The 17,847-nt window shown below is 47.3% G+C and overlaps 1 protein-coding gene across 4 annotated transcripts in view; it reads left to right on the top strand.

Annotated features, from left to right (window-relative positions):
* The first annotated feature begins 8,995 nt into the window (after positions 1–8,995).
* G3BP1 (G3BP stress granule assembly factor 1) overlaps positions 8,996–17,847 on the top strand; it is a 28,404-nt gene continuing 19,552 nt past the window's right edge. For all 4 annotated transcript variants that reach the window (XM_067304587.1, XM_067304585.1, XM_067304586.1 and 1 more), the window contains exon 1: positions 8,996–9,101. The gene's annotated coding sequence lies outside the window, so the exon portion shown is untranslated. The remainder of the gene's footprint in view (positions 9,102–17,847) is intronic.

The following is a 17,847-nucleotide window of genomic DNA, read 5'->3' as shown; positions in this document are numbered from 1 at the left end:
AATAAAGGGAAGAAAAAACAAGGCACAAAGGCGCTAGTTATACAAAGATGCCCTCTGCCGGTCACAGCTCAAAGGACAGCCAACGACCTGAGCTCTGTGTCAATGATTTGCAACTCCCCCCCATCCTTGTACAGGTGAACCCCTAGACGGGGCAATCCAGCCTCCCCTCTCCTTTGTTTTGGATTCAGTGATCATTGGGTAAGTCAATTAGCTTCAATTAAAATCCAACGGGAAAAAAAGCATTTAGAGAAATGTTAGTTTTCTTCCAGGCCAGCCAGCTGAACTGGCTCTCCTAGCTGCCTTGATCTAATATAAGGAAAGTGATGAGAAGACAGGACTAGTGACATAGGGATGGGAAAAAGGGATAGCTCAACATTATTCAAGACTGGCTTAGCAGCTGTAATGGGAAACTGCAGCCTTGAATAACTTTGGCAGACTTTTGAGACATAGTGCACAATCCCTGGAAGTTGAAAACAGCTCTTGTAGTCAATACTGACTAGGAGCTGAAAACCATTCAGCCCCTATTCAATCCAGAGTATGTTTCTCTCTTGTTTTAAATACCAATTATATTTTATTAGAAAATTAGGATTTTAAACAACTTCTCAGAAGTACTGTGAGCTTGTTCACATGAGACAAATTGCACAGATTTTAAATCTGCTAAATCAGGCTTGCATAGGCACACTGGTATCAGTTCAACCCTTTCTTGTATCAGCTTAATTCCTGCTGGTATAAATTACCAGTTTAAACTACAGTTATCAACTGGAAATTAAATCAGCATGAAATGGTTTCAGCGCATCCATGCTGGGCATCTGTGGTGATCAAACTAGATCATTTTAAAAGTGTCACTGGATTGGAAAGCTACACTGACAGAAACAAGCTTTTCGGAGATGCTATATAATAGTCTTGGACAAAAAGAACAGTACATGCAATGAATGGGCAACCCTCTCCTCCCACTTCATTCTTTTTCACTGAAACTGAACCTTGTCTGCAAAAACATTTCACAGTTAGGTGAGAGTTTGGTATATGTCAGCTTAGTGATGGGGCTCTAGGAAAATCCACAGGCTGCAACAATCAGGTTGTCTGTGGGACAGATGTCTGGCTGGCTGTGGGCTGAAGGCACTGGGAACTAATCTGAAAGCCACCATCTTATGTCCGTGAGGGCAGCTCCTTTCCATCTTCATGTTTAGTGGAGGATGTAACAGCAATAGCAACAAAAGCCGAAGTTGAAGGTCCCTTTGCTAATGAACAACCCCCTGCACACCCATCCACATGGGTGTTCTGGGGTTCTGCCCCATTGCCCTCCTTGATAATGTTGGGGGCCACCACTCCTTCTGCACAGCTCGTGAATGTCTTTAGGATTTGTTTTCATGGGTGATGTGCTCTAGCAAAACCCTAGGTTCTTCTGGGAATGGCACATAGCCTGTATTCTACTTCTCCATGCAATCAGACCAGCTAATAAAAGATATCAGTCAAAACCTCCCAAACCATCAGATTTGAGCCTCCTTTGGCTGCAGACACTACAACCATGGTCACAGAGGCTTTGTAGAATAACTAAGGGGTCCCAAAGAGAAAGGGAGCTGCCTGCATGTGGCACAGGCACTTCTCCAAAATGAGGGGCTTGCTGAAGGTGGACCAGCAAGTCTTTCCTCCTTTGTGCCTCCCAGCAAGCAGCCTGGTTTACCAGGAGAGCTGGAACAAGCTCAGATCTCTCTCTTCAGTGTTTCATATGCACGGTATATATACCTACCCTCGTCATACCAGGGAGGTCTATTGCACAGACTTCTCCCCCAGGTAGGACGCATTCTTTCCAGTCTTCTTCAAGGTTTCCAAGAGTGTGTCAACACTGTGCTCTGAGTCGATGCACACCTTCTTGTTGGGCAGGTCAATATCAAATTGGACACCTATGAGGAGAGGAAAAACATGCTCCACAGCTGAGAGCAGCCAAATGGTCTGAGAGCAAGGGAAAGCTCACTTTACGCTCATCTGAGCTCTCAAGGCTGTCAGTCAAATGCACAAGTGCCTCCTCTCAGCAAACCCTGACACTGCAACCAGCCAGCAAAACCAAACCAGTGTCCTGCCAGCACTGGTGCAAAGGAAGGCAGGCTTCCTACGGATCTGTGTCTGGCACCAGAGTTTCTTGACTGCTTCAGTCTGCTTGCTCCCCCTTATACCAGCACAATCACTCATGCAATAACTAGAATGAGCTGAGTTTAAACCAGCTATCATAATCTCCAGCCAGCTCAGTCTATGCTGTGGTTCAGCATGTGATGGGTGCTAAGGAGTGACTGGCGTAGGGGTTGGGACAGGGTCAGAACAGGTTCTTTCAGTGGCGGTGCCAGCTAGCAGCTGCAAGCAGGAGGAAGCACAAGGCACTTTCCCATGGAGATCTCCCAGTGGCTAATAAGGGTGAGCCGCTTTCAACGCAGTGAGAGGAACTGGACGTGAAGTCTGTATTCAGCCACCTATTTTCACAAAACTTGTAGGAGTGAACCAGCCTTGAGAGCTCTGCCACTTCATCACACTAGGCAGAAATTGGTCAGCATGTTCAAGAGTGAGAGGAGGAGCAAAGTGCTGACAAACACACACAGAGAAAGTGAAATTGCTACTGCCAGGTAATGGGGTCCTGGAGAAATCCCAGAGCCTTTGGCTTGGTGACTGAAAGCCATTCTCCCTTGGTGGGGCAGGGGAGCCGGATGACAGGTCCTCCCAACTGACGAGTGCAGACCTGATCCTTCTCTCTTGGTAATTTCAGCACAAAGGAGGCACAGGTTATAATTTTCCCAGTGGTAAAAAAACAGACTGTGGAGAGAATCCCTAAGCTCTCTGCTCAGCAACTTTTCAGAGTGACTACTCTGCGCTTGGAAGCTGGTGACACATCTAGGGAACCACCACAGACATCCTGGGCCTCCTTGGGGACAATGCCTGGCAGGGCATCCACCTCCCTTCCTTCTGACCAGACAGTCTGAGCAGGGGTCTACCACTGTGATTCCCAGCGGGTCCAGGATACGGCCTTGGTGATTCACAGAGCCACCTGGTAACCAGAGCCTCCAGCAGCCACCGGGCAGCTCCTCCCTCCCTCACCATTTCTCCAGGGGTCACAAGAGTCCTGCTAATAATCAGTGATTCGTTACTGACTAACTAGCATGCTCGGAGCAGAGCGGTGAGGGCGGGGAGAAGAGGTTTCCAACTAGCTGCTTTCAGCTTTTACCCACAGTGCTAATCTTGCAAAACAGAGGACCCCAGGGGAGCGACATCCAGCCCCAGAGCTGGCTGCCACACACCCAGCACTGATAGCTCAACTCACCTCCCAGCCTGTGCAGGACACGGGTGACTGCATTGGAGCAGCCTTCACAGGTCATGTCCACAAAGAACTCGTGTTTCTGAAAAAAAGGCAGACAAGCAATGAGGGATGGTGCAGCCGGCAGCACACCAGCAGTTTTGTGAGCACACATTCCTCACACTTGCCTTTTAGCCCCAAAAATGTGGATTCATATCCTCCCCAACCAAAAGGTCAACACATCCCACATGCCACATCCTCAGCAAAACCTAAAGCTCTCGGTATCCCTCTGTATGACGTCCTTGTGGTGTCCCTCACAGAATACATGTGAGGGACCTTTGAGGCTATCTGGTACAACCCCCTCCTCAAAGCAGGGCCAACTTCAAGGTTAGCTCCGGTTTCTCAGTGCCTTGTCAAGTTTTCAGCTAAAATCCTCACAGGCAATTCAAAATGGAAAGGGATTAAGGGACAGCAGTTCCTATTAGCATTTTCAAGTGTAATTAGCATTTTATTGACTTCTTTATAATTGAACACTTTAAGGGAGGGGGTGTGGGAAGGAGGGGGCCTTCCCGGAGCCAAACAGAGAACGCTAGAGGAAGGAGGTGTTTTCAGGGCGCAAATGACTGCCAAACCCAAGTGGGACAAGAGCCCTGCAGCCAGGCGGCCCTCCATTCTGCAACGTGGCCATGGGGCAGCAGGGGTCCCAGCGCAGGACCCCAGACTGCAGCCGTCTCACAGCCGAGAGGAGGCAGAGGGTCAGTAGGTAGAGCCAAATCCCTGGCGCTATGGGGTGACCCCGACCGACCGGCTCTTCGGCCATCGGGGCTGGCAGTGCCTTCCCGGCCCTGGCATCCCTGCAGGAGCAGGGCCCAGCAGCACAAACACCTTGGCCCCACACAGCCCCCAGTCCACACAGATCCCCCCTCGCCCCACACACCCCAGCCCACACGGATCCCCCCTCGCCCCACACGGATCTCCCCTCACCCCACACACCCCAGTCCACACAGATCCCCCCTCGCCCCACACACCCCAGCCCACACGGATCCCCCCTTGTCCTACATGGAACCCCCCCACCCCCCCCCACCCCAGCCCACATTGATCCCAGCCCACATGGATCCCCCCTCGCCCCACACACCCCAGCCCTCACGGATCCCCCCTTGCCCCACACAGATCCCCCCAGCCCCACACGGATCCCCCCTCGCCCCCCAGCCCACACGGATCCCCGCAGCCCCCCCCCAGCCCCGATGCCGATCGCGGCCGGGCCCAGGCCCCGGCCCGCCGCGGGCTGGGCAGGCGGCCCCCGCGGGGAGGCCCGACCCCACCGGCCCCCACTGGCCCCCACCGGCCCCACCGGCCCCACACCCACCGGCATGGCCGAACGCGGCGGCGGCTCCGGCGCGGCGGCTCGGGCGGAGGAAGGGGCGGGCCGCGCTCTGCTCTGCTCTGCTCCGCTCCGCTCCTGCGGGCCGCGCCGGCCCTGCCCGCCGGCCCCCGGGGCCTTCCCCGGCCCCCCCGGAGACCCTTCCAGCCCTGCATCGCCCTCCCCGGCCCCACACAGACCTCTCCCGGGCCCACACGGCCCTCTGGCCCCACAGAGACCTCCGCAGCCCCACACGACTGCAGCCCTGAACAGCCCCCCCGGCCCCACACAACCCCCTTGCGCTGTACAGACCCCCCCAGCCCCGCACAGACCCCCCGGCCCCACACAAACCCCTTGCGCTGTACAGACCCCCCCAGCCCCGCACAGACCCCTTGCACTGTACAGCCTCTCCCCTCCCTGGCCCCACGCTGACCCCAGCCCCACATAGGCCCCCCCAGCCCTCTCCATCCGTTCAGGCCTCCCAGCCCTGCACAGACTGTGGCCCTGCACGGGCTCCCCCCAAACCCACACAGGCCTCCCCCAGCCCCCTATAGACCCCTTGCTCCATACAGGCCTCCCAGCTTCACACAGACCCTGCACCCCCTATAGGGTAATATATATCAGTGATATATACACTCTGATATATATATGTGTGTGTGTGTGTGTATATAATGTATAATATTTAATATATATCCCAGCCCTTCCCCCCGGCCTGCCCCCACCTCTCCCAGGCAGCGGGCAGGCTGGGAGCCAGGTTTGCCCCCTCTGTTACACAAAAGCTGAGCTGTTATTAGGGAGCAGATGGACTCTGGGTTGATCTGTGGAGCAGCACTGGCGTAAATGCAGGCGTGCATCCCCAAGCAGGGATGACCCAGGCCTCGCCGTAGTTTGACTTAACTTTAACGTTGCACCGGCAAAATCATTCCCATTGTATTAAGTTCTAGCTAGTTGCCTGCCAGGTCCTGGCATAGCTCCACAAAAAGAGTGGTTTTCAAAAGATTTTGCAAAGTCATCCATGGGCCAATAACTGGGCTTAACTAAACAGAAACACAGGGAGAGTGGTGCAATTGAAGAGAGATACAGTTGCTACTGCATAGAGAAAAGGCTACAACAAAACAGGAGTAGCAGAGCTAATGCCTTTTTTGGTACTGGTATGAATTGGTTTAGGCCAAACTGCCCTGTTTGTAGCAAGCCTTACCCAAACTGCACTTGATGCCAGTGTTCATATACCATTTGGCCTGTTCTTATACTAACCACGAAGTGCTTTTAGTAGCTTTTTAGGGATAGCTATTTAATTCTTGCATAATTGTTTTTCTCTGACAGCACTACAGCTTAACTACAGCCTGCTCCTTCAGTTATATTTTTCTTTCTGTTTTTCTTATACTAAAATATTTTCACTCCTTGTTAGGAGATGCACTGGAGCTGATATTGGATGAACTCTGCTTGGGGTCATAATGCAGCAGAATTTCTCTCAGCTGAACAAACTTGCTCAGTTTGCCTGAGGCGGGAATAAAACTGAGGCAATCTGAAGGCATGAGATCCTAGAAGGGGTTAAAGAGAAAGCAGTTGAGAAAGTTTGTAGTCAATGGGGATCCATAACAGCTGCTGGGGAATTTCAACACTCTTAGCATAGTGGTATGCCTGTTTGTGATTAAAAGCTAATGATCAGCACAGAGACAAAGTGGCTGCAGGAGGGAGATGGGTAGAGTTATAAAGATGGGGCAGTAGGGGTGAGGGTTGGCTTGGCTGCTTCACAAAGCTCTGTCTTTGAGGTGTACTGGAATAGAAGAGCCCTGGTAGACTGGATTATAGAATGAAATTAGGGGGTTTGGGGGTCTCTACTTCAAAGTAGGCTGAGTGAAAGGATGCTGTCCCCTGGGGGTGTCTGTGTGTCTGCTTCTTTTTTTTTTTTCCTGGCTGTTTGGCCCTTTGAAGGAGAATGGGTTCTTTTCTTAAAAATTTGAGTCAAGGAGGAGGAGTCTGGGATTCAAGCAAGTGAGGTGAAGCCTGTTGTGAGGGCTGGGATTGCAGTTAAGGTGCATTGCCAGGGTTTGGGTGACCAAGTAAGGAGACTGTGCAGTAGGTCAGAGCTGAGAAAAGCTGATAGAGCTGGGGGGGGGGGGGAGTGCGTGACACTCACTAACTGTGTGCTGTGCTTCAATATCTCCCTATTAAGAGCCCTAACTTGTAGCTGAAAAAATAGGTGGGGTAGGGAGTGTATCTGGTTATCTATTAAGACACTAGCTGTAGCTGCATCTTGGGACTTCAGCTGGCCCTGGCTAACTCTCCCCCTTGCAATGAATTTATAGTGAATATGCTGTGCCTCTGCCAGGAAGACTGGGGAGAAGGTGATGTGAATGTCTTTCCTAGCAAGCTTCAGTTGAATGAGAGGAAAGAGGACACTCATTCCTAATGTGTGTAGGACCCTGTTGTTGCATCAACCTTCTCACAAGAGAAGTAGAATTATCCGAGAGCCTGTCTCTTGGTTGTAATGCTGCTGTTCCCAGAGAGATGTCTGGGGTCTGACCGGCAGAGAGGTTTTATTTTGGATGGCTTTTGTGCTGGGTCATTGGTCTCATGTTAAGCTTTCCAAAAATCTCTGCTACTGATTTATGAACTGGCGGATTGCAATGTGGCTTAGTCTATAAATAGCGGGGGGGGGGGGTGTAGGGGGGGAAGGATATTAATGTTGAGCATGGCCCAATGCCAGTCCACTGTCTGTATCTCTGCAAGACATGGCAGGAAGGGTTTAGGCAATGTTCAGGGATATGGCGAAGGGGAGGGGAGTCACTATTATAGGGTCAAATATATCTGACTGCTTCATGTCATAGGTCTAGTGGGGATAGGAGATGATATAAACAAAGGGGAGAAATTTGGCCTTCCATGAGTTGCCTTGCTCAGACCGAGTGTCTGCTCCCTTTCCAACCTTCTCTCCTCAGGCTCCCTGGCCTAGCACCTGCTAGTCCCCAAGCATATCCTGGGAGCAACAAGGAGCTGTGAACTTTGAGAGCTCACTCCTCCTTTGCAGGATTGCTTGGGCCTTGCATAGTGGGTTGGAAAATTCCCTGCTTGACTTGTCATTCTTCTAGGACAGATGACCCATCTGCTTTGGTCAAAACTTGTGAGGGAGGAACAGCTGAATGAATCTCTCTGCTCTGTCTGGGGTCTCTTGAGGGTGGGCAGGGAAAGTCAGCGCATGTTTTTCTAGCTTAGAGATGGTGACTGCTATCTTCAGCTTTGTTGCGTGAGTGGACGTGCTGTTTGGGAACCTGTTTCTGCTGGCCTTGGTTGCAGTCCTGTGCAGAAAGCTGAAGAAAAGCTTTTACTTGACCCCCCTGGCGGTTTCTAAGTGGGTTAGCACTGCAGGGACTGAGAGGGCTGCCCTCAGAGCCGGTAAGGCTGTATAGCACTGATGAGGCTGTCGTGGGAGCAGTAACCTGGGGAGCCCGTAGCCTGCCCGGGGCAGGGCATGGCTGCAGGTCGGCGCCAGCACAGAGCAGCCGGCCCCGAAGCGAGGAGCACTTCGCTGCCACAGGAGCAGCCCTGGGGGATGGAGAGCGCGGCAAGGGGAGAAACGGGCACTGCAAGTCTGTGGTGCTGAGTGTAGGGATGCAGGCGGGCGGCACAGCAAGGCCTGTGCAGGCTGTGGGGTGGCCCTGACGGCCGGCTGTGCTGGGTGGGGGGCCTCGGGGCTGCCTAGGGTGATGGGGCTGGTGGTGTGGGGGGTGCAGAGCCGGGGGGCTGGCCGGGTGCTGGGGGAGGCGGAGTGGGTCTGGTCGCCTTTGGGCCTCCCCCCGCGGCCCTCCGCCGCCATGTTGGGCGCCGGCCCCGTCGCTCCAGCAGGGGGTGGTGCTGGGTGCGGAACACCGCCCTCGCGGCGGGCTGCCTGCCCCTTTAAGAACGTCCGGGAGCCGGCCTGTCCGTCAGGGCCCGCTGCGCTCTCCCATTGGCCGCCGCGCTCCATGCCGCATGGGGTACCGCCCCTATCTATAACGGGGTTTACCAGCACCTTCTCAAGGGCGCTGCTGTGTGGCTCAACCACACTACCGCGTCAGGCCAGTGCCGCCCCCCGCGCCTAGCAGCTCAGAGAGCGTCGTTCTATTGGCTACCATGCAAATCCATCAGATCTCGCCCCACCCTAGCAGTGGGGAATCCACCTGCTATTGGCTCAGCTAGATGTCGGTCACTCTTACGACTCTGCGGAGCTGGGCCGCGTGGTTTGTGGAGTGTGTTGCCGCTCAACTGCTGGCCCTCCTTCTTTCCTCACAGTTGGCCAACCAGCATCCGAGTGAGGCGAATTCCGCTCTCTGATTGGCTGCACCGCCTGCCGCCGGGCTAGGCTGCGCGCCGGATATATGTAGCCGGCGGCTGAGCACGCCGTTGCGTGAGGTGCTTCTCGTCCGCCGGGCAGGCCTGTGGTGAAGTGACGCCTCCCGCTCCCGCCCCGTCCCGCTCCGCCCGCAGGTGAGGGGGAGGCCGAGGGCCCGCGGCCGCGCCGGGGAGCGGGCGACGGCCGGCGGCGCGGTCGCGTCCTTCTGGGGACGGTTGCGGGCGGCGCGCGCGCCGGGCCTCGCTCGAGCCGCCCCCCCTCGGCGGTAGGCCGCGCGCTGTGGGGGGAGGGGAGCCGAGGGGTTCCTTCCCCCCCCCCCCGCCTTCCCCCCGCTGCCCCCGCGCCCCGCCGGCCCCGCGCGCAGGGGCCACCCCGGGCCCACGCTGTGCGGCGGGCGCCCTTCCCGCCTGCCCCGCGAACGGGCTTCGGCAGCCCCCTTCGGGGTCTCAGGGAGCGGGGAGCCCCCCTGCCCGCGGCGGCAGCGCCAAGCAGAGTCCCGGCGGGAGCGGGGCGCAGTGGTGCGGCCTCTCGGAAAGGAGATAATTAAAAAGGAGCGTTATTTGGGGGGGGGGGGTCGCCGAGGAGGCACCCACCCGAGGGCGGGGAGGCTTCATGGTGCGAGTGGGGATGCGGAGCCGCGAGCTTTGTCCACGACTTTGCGGAGGTTGCTCCTCCCCTCCGCTGGGTTGGGGGGAGCCCCCAGACCTGGCCTTTAGCAGGGGTAGGCCCTTTTCACGGTAGGTTAGCTGTAGGTTGAGGAATAACACTTGGTATTTACACAAGTCTGTCAGTACATCAGGTTGTAGGTGTGTGTCTCCCTTGCTCCAACCTTATAGATGGAAAAGGGGGTCATAACTCATGCAGAAAGTGAACGTGTGTCTTATCCCTGATGTATTGCATGACCTTGGCTGGATCTGGGATTAAGCCAAGATTTAAATGCAAAGTAGTGTGTTTATGAAGACTTTGCAGTCTCTCGTAAGGCCCTAGATATATTTGTTAGGAGAAGGCCAGAGATGAGGTTTTCAACCATCTCTTTCATTTACATTTTAGTCTTGATCTGTATGATATAATGTGTTATTAATTCTTAACGGACTTACCTTTATGTTAAGGGTTGCACATAGTGAGTATTCCCTACAAAGAAAATGCTGCTTTCAACCAATTGTGAAAAAGTCATTTGCAGCAAGCCGCCATGTTTCCAGTGTATGCTATTTTTGTCTAGCCTGTGCTTTCACAAGCAGAAGTGACAGCTTTAGGAAATGTGGACACTGCTATCAAGCTCTGAAAGCTAACACTTCAAGGTGCCATAAATCAAACTTGGTGTGCATGTTGGATTGTTTTTAACTACCAAGACTTTTTAGAATGGCATCCCAAAGAAAAGTGAGTGCAGAAGTTGACACAAAGACTGCATTTCAGTTTTTTTCTAAAATCTTTCTTTTGACCAAGTTTTCTATTTTCTTATTCCCTCTCTGGAAAGAGTAAACCTAGTGAGTTTCCTAATAAGGTAGTTCTGTAATACTTGGTGATAAAATGCTCACATCTTGTGAACTGAACTCACCTTTTCCAGAGGTGTTACAGTTGGTATGCTTAACGTAGTGGAACTATTTTTGCTAAAGGACAGTTTAGCAAAACGTACAGCTTAGAACATACTAGAAAGTGCAATTGTACAAAATCCTTTAGAAAAAGAATCATACCAACCCAGGGACCTCTGCAAATCTCTATCTTATTTTTAAGTGTAAATTTTTCTTAAGAAGAATCCTGTATACATCAAATCTAGCTAAATGAGTCACCAGTTCTTGGCTTGTGGGAAATGGGCAACTGCCTTTTTTTATGCTTAGGTTATATTCTTTTAAGTATGAGTTAATCACTTGAAGGCTAGAAAACGTAAGCAAAATAAAGAAGACATGGCAGACAAGTCTTACTTCGTGCATATGGGCCAAGCATAAACTTCAGGCTCTTCTGGAGGAATTCTGTGGTGGTGGTGGGGGGATTTGTTTGTTTGGGAGGGGGCTTGCTTTTTTCTTTTTTCTTTTTTCTTTTTTCTTTTTTCTTTTTTCTTTTTTCTTTTTTCTTTTTTCTTTTTTCTTTTTTCTTTTTTCTTTTTTCTTTTTCTTTTTTTTTTTTTGTGGCATTGCAGTCTCAGAAACAGGAACATACATTAAGTATGTAGTGGGAAAACTTATTTTCCTCACTGATTATAAAATCTTGTTCTTCTGCTCTTCTGTCCACTTGTTGCTGCCACAATAGCATCAATTTGAGTTCATCATGCAACTGATGATACTCCAAATTTGAAGCTCTTGATTTTAAACACGAAATCTTTAGGCATCTGACCAAACAGCAAACTCTTCCTTGCTGTCTTAATATTTGTGTACTTATATGCAATCTTTCTGGAATATACTCCAAAGATTTGTAAATCTGCTATTGCAATTCACACTTTAAAAAGCCACTCCTGTAAGAGCCAAAGTGTGTTTACATTTTTGAAAAGATGCATCTTGGTTTTGATATACCACTCATGTTCTGAAATGTCTGAGGATGTATCTGTTGGAAGATTGGATCAGAAAAATTGAGCTTTTCTTTCTCCTTGCAAATAGTTACAATCGCATACAGAGCAACACTTTTTAATGAAAGTACATTAAAGAAAACAAAGATGGTACTACTGTATGTACACGCTGATATTTTTGCTCATAACAGTAGATACTTCTGGGACAGCATTCACAAAGTTAGCAGAAAAGGCCTTTTGGATGAGTTAGAAAATACTTGATTATTGCGGTTTTTAATATTAGAACCTGAGCATTTTTGTCTGACTTTAGGTAACATAACAGAAAATGAAAGAGAGGAAATCAAAGTAGAGCAGGTCTTAGGGTGGTGCTAGCTGTTATGCTGGCTTTAGTCTGTTGTACTTGAACTAAACCAAAGGTGAAAGTGATAGTTTTTTCTAGAAGCCTGATGTGTGTTATAGCTGACTACCTAAAGTCTCTGGAGTTGGTTTGAAGTAATCCATAACTTCTCCTTGCCAGAACTACTGGTAGACTTGATAGTCTTCAGCTACTTCATTGGGGTAAGGAAAAAAAAAAATTAATCTAATCTTAAGCTATTCTTAAAGAATGCCCAATAATTTTTGTAGGCAATGAAAGTTACACTTGTCAGAGGTCCTAGTTTTGCTATATTAACTCTGGGCCTCTTCCAGAAAGGCATAGCTGGTGGAGTGCAGCATTGATAGCCAGAAGTTTGTAAGCTGTCTGTTACATACAAATAATCTGTTAGGAGCCTCATTCCTTTCTGAGGCAAGTGTGAAATACCGAATTCTAAAGTCTTTTTGTGCTGATAGCCATCTTCTCTTTTCTTGTCTGTTGCCCTGTACTGTTTTCAGTTTAGCTTATGACTAGTATTATGCTGACTTTTTTTTTAACCTGTAAGCATGTCATGATGGATCAGTCTTAAATGATAGGATCTCTGTATTTGAGGGTAAAGAATTTTCTGTGCTAAAGTCATGCCTCTGAAGGTGAGGAGAGAGGTGAAATAGTTGACTCTCTAGAAATTTCTGTTGCTTGGCATGCAGAAAATATTTTGTAAAGTCTTAGTCCTTGTGATTTTAATCCAAGTGGGAATAAACTTGAATTTCACTGTAATGTCTGTGTAGCTAGGTGTTCTAGCTCATGACCGCTTATGGGTATCCTTTTTGCTTTTTACTTCAAGAAGCTGCAGTGGAGCCAAATGGAAAAATTGCAGGCCTAAGAGAAGATGACTGGACCTGCTGCCAGCTTTGAGTTGTTAGATGGATGTTGGATATCAAAACAAAACCTGTTCTAGTGGTGGAGTCATAGGGTCTAAGTAACTTTTTCTTTTGAGTTAAGTGGTTTGGAGAGTAGTACAGGCATAAAGCTAAGTTTGTGGGTTTTTTAGAGAAAAAAATCAGTAAACTTCTTTCAGACTGACACTACCCTGTAGGATGAAATTTGCAGGCTTAAAATATAACTTTACAGAGAAGCAGTATTTCTAATTGTAGGGTAAGTTAGGTTGGAATAAGTCCAGTTAGAGATACTGAAGTTCTCCCTAGAGTAGGAAAAACCATCTTTAGGAGGATCTGATTTAGGATTTTTATAAAACAAATGTAGGAATATTTCTGTGAATTCCAAAGGCTTTGAGTTTTATACTCTCTGAAATTTGGGAGAACTCAAATTTTCAAGTGTGAAGTTGATCTTGGCTTTGGCTTTCAGTCAGATCGGAAGGATCAATTTTTTTTCTGTAATGCTCAGTGTAACATACCTATCTTCCTTGTTACAATGGTTGAAATGTCCTGGTTAAGCTAGAATGAGCTGCCCTGCCTACATCTTACAGCAGGTCCCTCTACAACAACCTCACTTAACTTTCTTTTTTCTCAGTGACAAAATGATTGCCAGCTTTTCTCTATCAAACCTAAGCTAAGGATATGAGCAGTTGCCAGAACTATTTTGGTGCAAAACAAAGAGAGGGAAGGAAGGATATTCCTTTTGTTTTAGAGTTGTTTGTCTAACATGCCCAGTCCCATCTTTTCAGCAGTTGAGGGCTATACCTCTGGAAGTGCAGAAAGAAACTCAAATTAGCACAGGAATTAGTGCATATGCAGACTATTCTGACTGTTTGGGGGCCAGCTGTTATCAGAGGATTACAAAAATGCTTTTGTGTTCTTTAAAAATAAAAGTAATGGCTGACCTGTATGGTGAGACCTGTGGCAGGTTACAACTGGCTTACAAAGTTTTGTCATGAAAATCCCCAAATGCTGATTGAGCTTCAGTTTGCACTTCTGAGCCTGTGAGAAAGTCAGTTTTCAATGGCTGAGTGCTTCCACAGGAGGAACTTAGCAAAGTAGCCATCAGTTCAGGCCTCTTCTCTTTTTCTTTCTTTCATCCCTGCCCCAGGCATCTCGAAAGGCCATAAATTATGATGTCTGTTCTCATCTGGTACTTCAGTATTTATTAGGCAGTAAAGCTTAAGTAATATGAACTTCAAATTGGTGTTTCTACAGCTTCCCCCTCTCTACTCCATATCTCCTTTGTGTAATGAGTGGGACACAACTTCTGATGACTTGAGATGCAAAGCTATGCTGAGAAATCTGAGAACAGAAGAGAAACATTTCTCATTCCTCTATCATACATCTGTATTATACATTATTTAAACAAAAATAAATAATACACTGCCTGTGAAACTCAGTGTTTTGATCTGTTTGTAATGTAAGAAATAACATAGGTATGTCCCTTCTAAGTCTGTGGGTATTTGTCTCATGTGACACAGAACAGTAAAACTTTACAAAAAGTAATGCTAAATACCTTAGCTGTGGTCTGAAGGGGAACAATTGAGCATATTTGGCTGCTGAAAGATGACCCTTGCCAGGTCACTGGCATAGAGCAGCTGTTACAAGTGTTGACTTATTATAAAACCTGTTCCTTGATGCTAATTCTAAGTAAGAACTCAAATGCTTATGCTGCTTCTGCAGAGATACTATCCTCTCTCTCCTCGTGTCCCTTGTTTCTCAGCATTGCAGATTGGAAGTGGTGATTAGATCAAAAAATAGAAAACCAGAAGCCAGTTGAGATAGCTTTAGAAAAGCAAAGTAGGCCCTGCACTCGGAGAAGGCAAGGTGTTTAGTGGAGAATCTGAGGAAAGTAACTTGGTGAGAGACCCTTGTAATATCACTCTCCTGGAATATGAAAACTCTTAGGTTCTTCTGAGCTATGCATTTTGGGTTTTTTGTCTTCCTTTGCTTTTAAGCAGGACTTTACTGTCCAAAGATAAACAGCAAGATATAAGGTCTTATGCTCTTTCCTACAGGAAGTGTCTCTCTGCTTCCCCAGATCACCACTCCTTGCTGTACAAGTATGTATGCTGGTCTCAACTTAACTCAGCTTAACTCATGCTTTAGGTTAGTCCCCTCTGACTGTGTTCTTTCTCTGCTTTTGAACATAGTGCTTTTGAAGTTACTCCTCTTAAATGGTCGCTGTTCATTTAGATGCTGACTAACAGCAGTAAAAAAATCTTCAGTTTGTTTCTTATTGTTCAGCTCTGCCAAGCAGCAAAAGAGGCACTGAATTTTGTCTACAAACTGACAGACTCTATTGCATCCATTTACTTGTGGTTCACACTTAGGTTTGTTAGCAAAAACACAGGCTGACTTCTAGAATGACAGCCCTGCAGCAATGCATGGTTTGTTTATTTGTATTCTTACAGTGTTTAAGGGGTTGTGCCTTGCTGCTGGGTAAGGCTTCCCATCTGCTGTTGGTAAGTGGAGGGTTTTTTCAGTGCTAGCATGGGCAGTGTTGAATGTAATTCTGAACTATTTTTTATCTTGTAATAAAAATATTTTTATTACACTTAAAATTAGATGCTTCCTTATCTTGATCATTTTGATACTTTGATTAGAAAGTGGTTAAGCTTCTAATTCAATCTTCTTCTCCGTGTCCATCTGTCTCTTAACTGGTATAGTGCCTAGCTTTTTGATAATGCCCCTCATCAGTATGCCTAAATGAGCTTTAAAAAGGTTCAGGTATGGGCTCTGCCCTCCTGCAGGATCAGGATAATAAGGCACAGAGAAAGTTGTTTGCCCAAGGGGGCAGCGTTCCAGTTACTGACTGATTTATAGGATCCAGCTCTTTGGAATGTCTCAAGTGCCCTATGAACGCAGGCACTGCCTCCCTTTATAAGTTGCGTGGTTGTCTTACGGTAGGCACTAGTTGCTGTAGTGAGTGAAGAAATGGCTGTTTTAAGTTTGAGGATCCAGATCCATGTTTTATTAGGTGTTGGTTTTAAAGAAGATTATTAATAAAGCCTACCCTGTCTGCATGCTGTGTTTTGCACTTGACATGGCTCTGATCTTGGTTGATGAGCTTCTGCTTCTACAAGTTTCTAGCCAATAGTTACATCTTATGGTCTACAACAATGTTTCCAGGAGATGCTAGTAAAAGTTGAGTACTGGTAACCTCCCAACTTGTGGCAAATTAGATCTTTAAATGTTTCATTATTCATTGGATGAGTTATCCTATTGCTTAGCTTTCAGCCTCTGGCTTCCAGAGAGATTAGATGTAATGAACTAGTGTGTGCAATTTCAGTCTCTTGCCTCTGTTGTAAAATAATGCTACCTTTAAGATCACTTCCCTCAGGCAGAACTCCTTCCCTCTGAATCTGTCAAAATACAAAAAAAAGTAGAACCAGTTGCAGGCAGATAACTGTCTATAATGGCTTTTGCTTTATGTTTGTCTTTCAGTTTGGAGTTTTTACTTTTTTCTGTATCAGAATTTAATGCATACTATATTGCTGTGGCACTGTTCCTTGTGACATTGACTAGTTTTTCCCCATCGTGTGAGACCAGTAATGAGACCATGATTTTAAAAGCAGTAAGCCTTTGGGACTTCTGTTGCTCACCTATTTTGGCTGCTTTTTCAGCAATTCATAATTCAGGCTTGAGGTTGACAAGTAGGATTCTTCCCCCTCCCCCCCCCCCCCCCCCATAGTTGAGACTGTATTAAAATAAGGGCATCTCACATCTCAGTGTATCTGGTATCTTGTGGTGTTTTAAATATACATTTCCTTGAAAAGGTTTATATTACTCTTCCAACTTCAGAACAAGCTGGTGTAATGATATAAATCCCCAGTTGAGACAAGAGCTCTGGAATTTGCCTAGTGATGCAAGTTTAGCTTGTTTGTATTTCATTGTTTGCTCTCTAATGGTTTGTATCATGGTTTACACAGGTATCAACTTCTTTTTTGCTTAGTCAGCAGCAGTAGCAGACAGTAGTCATGAAAAATATGTGGAGAGTGGAAATTAATTGGAATTGTTTCATTTCTGTTGTTGATTAACTTATATATTGTATATCATGCCACTTGGGAGGAGTATTAGGAAATCTTCATGATTTTATTTGTACTGACTGTTTTTCTTGTCCAAAGCAACAGTAGTAACTGCTTCTAACACTGGCTACTCCGTATGGATAAATGGTTTGTGGCTTTGAGCAGTCTCACCTGTTGCTAAGCAACCTGAAGAAATCCCAAATGACTCTTCATGTACGCAATCCTATTAACTATTGACCAGCTCTTTAACTTTCAGTGAAATTGCAGATTTGCCAGCTGTGTAATGTGATGTGCTTACATATAGATACCCCTATTCTGTGTGAGCCTCTCTGGGTGTTTCTTTATTTTCAAAAAACCCCCTTTATGTTAAGGAATTACTTGGTATCAAAATGAGGGAGTAGAGTTGCATGAGAAGTTTGACCTTCAGGTTTAGAAGGGAAAAAGATCTTCATCTGGGGAGCGCACAAATTGTACCGTTGCCTTTGTATAGGTAAAGTAAGGTTGCAGAAATGAAAGATCTGAACTGTAATTTGTAGAAGTTGATTTGGATGTTGGAAGTAGTGTAACAGCTCTGTGAGAATATATGAGTGACTTAAACCTGTAGTTAAAAAGGAGGGGGGAAAACTTTCAGTACTGAAACTACACCAATTTGCAGAGATCAGGCAGGAATGTAATATCAAATGAGTCAGCTTACAGCATACTAACAGCCAAAAGAAAGTGTGGACTGCTGTGTAATATTCCTGTCAAAAAGAACTGTAACACATTGCAGTAACTTTGGTTTTTGATTCACTTACGTTTCAGGACAAAAAAATAGTCTAAGAAGTATGGAAATGAAGAAAGTAGTGAATGATGGCACAAGGATGATATTAAACCATGGCCTACTTGGCATATGCTCGTACTTAAGTTTTGATTTGTCTTCTGACAACAAAAGTGACAGTGCCAACAGAAAGGTTTTTAAAATAGCCACGCTATTTAAGAAATGAAGTTTAGAATTTTCTGACTTCAAATTGTATTTCAGTTGAGTCTGTCCTCTGGATCATTATATCAGAGTGTGTTCTGCAATGA

The sequence above is a fragment of the Apteryx mantelli genome, chromosome 14 (assembly GCF_036417845.1).
Source record: "Apteryx mantelli isolate bAptMan1 chromosome 14, bAptMan1.hap1, whole genome shotgun sequence".
In the NCBI taxonomy this organism is placed as follows: domain Eukaryota; kingdom Metazoa; phylum Chordata; class Aves; order Apterygiformes; family Apterygidae; genus Apteryx; species Apteryx mantelli.
The sequence above is the reverse complement of the archived record's forward strand: the minus strand, read 5'-3'. Positions and strand labels throughout refer to the sequence as shown.